A 7,498-nucleotide genomic window follows, 5' to 3' on the forward strand; every position below is an offset into this window, starting at 1 on the left:
TGATTTCTGGGGGAGTGACAGCGGAGGAGTGTGCTGTGTGATTTCTGGGGGAGTGACAGCGGAGGAGTGTGCTGTGTGATTTCTGGGGGAGTGACAGCGGAGGAGTGTGCTGTGTGATTTCTGGGGGAGTGACAGCGGAGGAGTGTGCTGTGTGATTTCTGGGGGAGTGACAGCGGAGGAGTGTGCTGTGTGATTTCTGGGGGAGTGACAGCGGAGGAGTGTGCTGTGTGATTTCTGGGGGAGTGACAGCGGAGGAGTGTGCTGTGATTTCTGGGGGAGTGACAGCGGAGGAGTGTGCTGTGTGATTTCTGGGGGAGTGACAGCGGAGGAGTGTGCTGTGTGACTTCTGGGGGAGTGACAGCGGAGGAGTGTGCTGTGTGACTTCTGGGGGAGTGACAGCGGAGGAGTGTGCTGTGTGACTTCTGGGGGAGTGACAGCGGAGGAGTGTGCTGTGTGACTTCTGGGGGAGTGACAGCGGAGGAGTGTGCTGTGTGACTTCTGGGGGAGTGACAGCGGAGGAGTGTGCTGTGTGACTTCTGGGGGAGTGACAGCGGAGGAGTGTGCTGTGTGACTTCTGGGGGAGTGACAGCGGAGGAGTGTGCTGTGTGATTTCTGGGGGAGTGACAGCGGAGGAGTGTGCTGTGTGATTTCTGGGGGAGGAGTGTGCTGTGTGACTTCTGGGGGAGTGACAGCGGAGGAGTGTGCTGTGTGACTTCTGGGGGAGTGACAGCGGAGGAGTGTGCTGTGTGACTTCTGGGGGAGTGACAGCGGAGGAGTGTGCTGTGTGACTTCTGGGGGAGTGACAGCGGAGGAGTGTGCTGTGTGACTTCTGGGGGAGTGACAGCGGAGGAGTGTGCTGTGTGACTTCTGGGGGAGTGACAGCGGAGGAGTGTGCTGTGTGACTTCTGGGGGAGGAGTGTGCTGTGTGACTTCTGGGGGAGTGACAGCGGAGGAGTGTGCTGTGTGACTTCTGGGGGAGTGACAGCGGAGGAGTGTGCTGTGTGATTTCTGGGGGAGTGACAGCGGAGGAGTGTGCTGTGTGACTTCTGGGGGAGTGACAGCGGAGGAGTGTGCTGTGTGACTTCTGGGGGAGTGACAGCGGAGGAGTGTGCTGTGTGACTTCTGGGGGAGTGACAGCGGAGGAGTGTGCTGTGTGATTTCTGGGGGAGTGACAGCGGAGGAGTGTGCTGTGTGATTTCTGGGGGAGTGACAGCGGAGGAGTGTGCTGTGTGACTTCTGGGGGAGTGACAGCGGAGGAGTGTGCTGTGTGATTTCTGGGGGAGTGACAGCGGAGGAGTGTGCTGTGTGACTTCTGGGGGAGTGACAGCGGAGGAGTGTGCTGTGTGACTTCTGGGGGAGTGACAGCGGAGGAGTGTGCTGTGTGACTTCTGGGGGAGTGACAGCGGAGGAGTGTGCTGTGTGACTTCTGGGGGAGTGACAGCGGAGGAGTGTGCTGTGTGACTTCTGGGGGAGTGACAGCGGAGGAGTGTGCTGTGTGATTTCTGGGGGAGTGACAGCGGAGGAGTGTGCTGTGTGATTTCTGGGGGAGTGACAGCGGAGGAGTGTGCTGTGTGATTTCTGGGGGAGTGACAGCGGAGGAGTGTGCTGTGTGACTTCTGGGGGAGGAGTGTGCTGTGTGATTTCTGGGGGAGTGACAGCGGAGGAGTGTGCTGTGTGATTTCTGGGGGAGTGACAGCGGAGGAGTGTGCTGTGTGATTTCTGGGGGAGTGACAGCGGAGGAGTGTGCTGTGTGATTTCTGGGGGAGTGACAGCGGAGGAGTGTGCTGTGTGATTTCTGGGGGAGTGACAGCGGAGGAGTGTGCTGTGTGATTTCTGGGGGAGTGACAGCGGAGGAGTGTGCTGTGTGATTTCTGGGGGAGGAGTGTGCTGTGTGATTTCTGGGGGAGTGACAGCGGAGGAGTGTGCTGTGTGATTTCTGGGGGAGTGACAGCGGAGGAGTGTGCTGTGTGATTTCTGGGGGAGGAGTGTGCTGTGTGATTTCTGGGGGAGTGACAGCGGAGGAGTGTGCTGTGTGATTTCTGGGGGAGTGACAGCGGAGGAGTGTGCTGTGTGATTTCTGGGGGAGGAGTGTGCTGTGTGATTTCTGGGGGAGTGACAGCGGAGGAGTGTGCTGTGTGATTTCTGGGGGAGTGACAGCGGAGGAGTGTGCTGTGTGATTTCTGGGGGAGGAGTGTGCTGTGTGATTTCTGGGGGAGTGACAGCGGAGGAGTGTGCTGTGTGATTTCTGGGGTGGGTGATGGCGGAGGAGTGCGCAACAAGAATTTCTCCAGCCTTCTGTTCACTTTACCACTAACACTACATCTTGATTATTAATCAATTATGATTGAAAACCTTATTATAAGGTTAAATCACTTGTTGAATTACCAGATTTTCATTTTATAAAGGACAAGCAATTAATTTTGCTGTGAAGAGAGTCATTTATACAGGAGTGCATCAATTGTGTATTATAGACGTCCAGCACTTTACAGTGCAACTTTGCACCTCTGAACTTTAAGCTTTGGAAAACATACAACTGTATCCACAGACTTGGTTTAAAGTTCCTCGATGGGCTGCCCCTAGTACAAAGACGCTTTCCAAACAGTCTGCCCCAGTGAGGTGTGTTTATTGTCAATAACATTAAACATTACGAACAAGAGGCCCGTATGCTGCTTGTTCCACCCAGACCCAGCTCGTTGTCCTGTGGCCTGTGAGTGAAATGCCTGGAGACGCTTGTTCCCTGGTTTCCTGCAGGAGACAGAACAGAGGAAAAGAAGTCAGTCACGCTGTTAGGGGAAGTGGCTTGTTTGTGTTCCGCCCTAGGTTGTGATTCTGTTGGCACCTTGTCAGTCTTAGTGTCTCAGGCTGTGTTTGCAATGCAAACGTGGTAAACTGGGTGAATTTGGTTTGCTCATCAGGGAGGGGCTGGCCAATTGGATGAGTTCACTGAACAGCAGAATAGCTGTCAGGCTCTGTTAATTCAGGCAGGGGAGGGAACTGTTGAATTGACAAGCTCCTTTCATACACCACAGCATGGACACCTGCAGAGTGCAGCAGTTATACAGCCTGCCGTGTCTTTCAAGAGTTAACTCTGTGTCCTCTGTGTCCAGAACAGTCGGACACTGCAGGTCTGAGCACGACTGGGACTGGGACTGGTTTTAGAACACTCTTTATCTCTGATGCACAAACAAGATGCGATCCCTGTGTCCCTGTGTGAGTTTTATTGTTTTGCGTTGCGCAGCTGTGCGTGATGTCCGACAGAGCTGTGCGGCCTCAGTGCCCAGTAGAAACGCACAAACACAAGATCCTGCGCGTCTCGCATGCTTCTGGGAGACCGGCCAGCTGCTGGCCACGGACTGTCTCTGTTCGCTTTCACAGCCAGTCCAGGGAGTTAGACTCCGCTGTCGACAGGGAAGCTGCGCCCCATGTTTCCGAGGAAGAATAACTCGTGTGTTTTGTGTTGCAGGAGCAGTGTTGGGCCAGAGAGGTGCAGAGTGGATTTTACTTCACAACCAAGAGGAACAAACTTTCACAACCAAAGCTGTGCTTTTTAAATCGTCAGTCGAGTCGGCTGAATATTCGACTAAGTGGAGTCTACAGTCTGCTAAAACGACACAGTCCGCACTGTCGCATCCTGAGGGCAGAGTGGACCTCCCGTGCTCTACAGCTGAATCCCGTCTCCCTTCCCGCTGAAGGCAGCAAGCGCAAGGATCTCAGGAAGGAATTCCAAGTTTTTTCCGCTCCTCAGGATTCCTTACAGGGAATTGAATCTTTTGCCCCCTCTTAGAAATTCCTGCTCCAGACTGCCCGTTCCTCCGGGAGTGTGGTCCTGGAGGGAGACGGGAAGGCCGCCTGCAGCCGCGATCGCTTGTGCCCCGTCGCCATGCGGGCGGGCGGGTCTGACCGCCGGGGCGACGCCACTGTTGATCCGGCTCCGGAGACGAGCGGGGCGGCACTGCCCCAGAATCTTCCCCTTCTGGTATATCTCTCTTCATTAGGAGGATGAGTAGTTAAGTATCCGCAGGGTAGCATTATGATTACAAGTAACTGTTTAAGTACATGTACTTCTTCTAAATGGTTACTTTAAATTCAGAACATTCCCTGTCTTACGTTCCTCATCATATGGGGGCATATTCCACCCCCCTAGAGTAACACTATTGCCAAAGGGCCAGTTATATCTTTCTCGTACATCTCCTGGATGGCTAGTTTTCCAGGAGTCACAGATGTTATCCCAGGAGAATGGAACCGGGACCAGAGGAATAGCAAAGTAAAATTCTTCTTTTTATAGTGTTATTTGAGAGCGGAACCTGTTTCAGTTTTTCTGATTCGGGGGGTCTGAATATTGTCTCGCACGTGTCAACAGCACAGGGGCTTCCACACGACCTGAAAGACAAAACAGACGACCGTTGTTTTTTAATCTGGATTTTTTACGTCTCTCTCAAATCCTGGGTTCTGGGTTCAGGCTGCGCTCACAGGACACCCCAGATTTGACCCCCCAGGCGAAACAGGCAGGCTGTGCTCACAAGACACCCCAGACCTCGCCCCCCAGGACATTCCATGTGGCATGTGCACAAAGGGTGCCTCAAAAACTCCCCCCCCCCCGCCACCCGCACCCTGGAATCGCCTCACAGATCTGAGAAGAGTGGAGAGGGGGGCCGCCTGGAGACTGGTGCTCTAAACCTGGTCAGCTGGGCCTGACCCCTCAAGCGTGGGCCTTTGAGAGCCTGACAGGCGCGTTATCAGCTGACATCAAACGAGCCGAATCAATCCCAGGAGCCTCGATCAAAGCTGCACACCGGCCCCAGTCTCCTGCCCGTGACTCTGGAGGTAGGAAGTCCCCTCCTGCACGAGTGTGGAGTCAGGGACGCAGTCAGGCTGGGCTGCGGCTCTGGACAGGACTCACCCACAGGCGTGTCCCCGGGACGCTCCTCCTGGGCCTGTCCTGCCGCTGTCTGAGGTAACTGAGCACACAGAGCAGGCTGGGCGGCCTGTCCAGCTCTCCAGCAGGGCCGGTGCCGTCGGGCGGAGTGCACGCCGGGGCCACTGTCCAGAGCAGCCCAGTGACGATGTCCTCCACGATGTTTGACAGGCCTGAGGAGGAGGAGGATGAAGTTGGGCGATCAGCGAGTCCGTTCTGGCCATCGGTGATCCCGGGACCCAACGACAGGATCAGCAGATCGGCTACGGAGCTTGCGCGGATGACGGCCGTACCGGCGGCCTGCTGGAGCCGGGAGAGCTTCTGGCCATGACTGCAGGGCGCCGCACTCCCGTTTCCGGATGGCCTGGACGCTGCCTGCGGGAGTGGGGCGCCGGCCTCCAGCAGGACAAGGGCACGCACCTCTCTGTTGCCGGGAGAGTCCTGGAGGGAAGCTCCGTTAACGCACATCCGCACTGCCGCCAGAGTACCTACCGTGGCTGGGATGTTGTCGCTGTCGAAGGAGCGGACCGAGGTCCTGGAGCTGCTGGCCGAGCTGAGCGGAGACTCGTCCTCGGACAGGAAGAACTGGCAAACCTGCTGCACCACGGCGGTCCTGGCGGCGGAGACGGTCTCGGGCCGGCCAGAGCTCAGCGCCTCCCGCAACGCGTCCTTGGAGCCACTCTGCCACACCAGGTCCAGCTGGCGGGACAGCGCCGCGGGGAAGCCCAGGCACTGCGCCAGCAGCTTCCCAACGAACTTCTCCAGCACGCCGCGCAGCAGCCGGGCGCCGGGCTCCGAGAGCGCGGGGACTGGATCCCCTGGAAGACGGCGCTCACCAGCTCCCAGGTCTGGAGGCTGAGCTCCGACGCGTCTTCTTCGGGCAAAGAGCGAGAGGAAGAGGAAGAGGAGGGGTCGGACTCCGGACAGCGGCCGGTAGGCGCCGGACTCACCGCTCTCCCCTCTCCGGGCGCGGGAGCTGGCGGCGGCCGGCTGTCGGGGGCAGACGCCTGGAGCTCCAGCTGCAGAGCTTCTTCCTCCTGCGTCTCCTCGGCGGCGCTCCGCAGGATGACGCCCACGATCTCCTGGGCCAGGCTGCCGAGCTCCGCCTCCTCCTCCGAACGCTCTCCCGAGCCGCCCAGGAGCCTGCAGGCCGAGCTGTCGGCGCAGGCCTGGCTCTCCACCGACCGGCAGCGCGGGGCCTGGCTGGAGGTGGGGGGCTCGGGGGTGTCCAGGAGGCAGGGGAGGTCAAAGGTCACTCTCTTCGGCGACACTGCGTCCTCCTGCGCCTCCGCCTGCAGGAGCTGCAGCGTCTCCACGGCCCTGCAGACCACACCCCACACCAAGCTCTCGGCCCTCCGGGTGAGGGACGGGCTCAGGGGGCACTGCGGGTTTGGGGGGCTCAGGGGGCGCACCTCCGCGGACGACACTGTCGCTGGCCTGCAGGTGCTTCACAATGTCCACCGCCTTGTAGATGACGTCCCACACCAGGACCCCCGCCTCCTTGACCAGGGGCGAGGACGGGGGGCGTGGGGGGAGCGGCGGGCCGGCGGGGGGGCGCTCCTCCAGCCTGGCCAGCGCGGACGCCACGATCTCCCGGGCCAGCAGGCTCTCCTCGGAGAGCCGCGCGCCCCGCCCGGAGCCGGCCCTCTGCAGCTCCTCCTTGGCCAGCTGGGACTGGATCCCCCGGAAGACGGCGCTCACCAGCTCCCGGGTCTGGAGGCTGAGCTCCGACGCGTCTTCCTCGGGCAAAGAGCGAGAGGAAGAGGAAGAGGAGGGGTCGGACACTTCCTGCTTGCCCTCCTCGGACAGTGATCACAGGGAGTGTATATTCTAGCTGGACTGTAGACTGTATATTATATTCTAGATAGATCACATCTATAGATCTATATAGAGAGAGCATTCTTCAGGTGTTTAATTACAACTGTGATTCACTTGCAAATGACTATCCCCCCCCCCCCCCCACTGTAGTTCAGCCCCACCTGCAGACACAGCCCCCTCCTGCACCAGCAGCTCCACCTGGGAGACACACAGCCCCCCTCCTGCACCAGTGACCCCACCTGGGAGACACACAGCCCCCTCCTGCACCAGCGGCCCCACCTGGGAGACACACAGCCCCCTCCTGCACCAGCAGCTCCACCTGGGAGACACACAGCCCCCTCCTGCACCAGCAGCTCCACCTGGGAGACACACAGCCCCCCTCCTGCACCAGTGACCCCACCTGGGAGACACACAGCCCCCTCCTGCACCAGCGGCCCCACCTGGGAGACACACAGCCCCCTCCTGCACCAGCAGCTCCACCTGGGAGACACAGCCCCCTCCTGCACCAGCAGCTCCACCTGGGAGACACACAGCCCCCTCCTGCACCAGCGGCCCCACCTGGGAGACACACAGCCCCCTCCTGCACCAGCAGCTCCACCTGGGAGACACAGGCTCATCTCAGTATTGATCATCGCCAGCCTTGCTCTCATTCTGACAGCACCATTGTTTTTAATCAGTTTTAATACTGCATTCAAAACATCGCCGATTGTAATCTGTTCATACTGAACTCTGTCATACGAGTGCGCTGTTTAATCCTGTACTTCA

Source organism: Lepisosteus oculatus, chromosome 6 (genome assembly GCF_040954835.1).
Source record: "Lepisosteus oculatus isolate fLepOcu1 chromosome 6, fLepOcu1.hap2, whole genome shotgun sequence".
In the NCBI taxonomy this organism is placed as follows: Eukaryota; Metazoa; Chordata; class Actinopteri; order Semionotiformes; family Lepisosteidae; genus Lepisosteus; species Lepisosteus oculatus.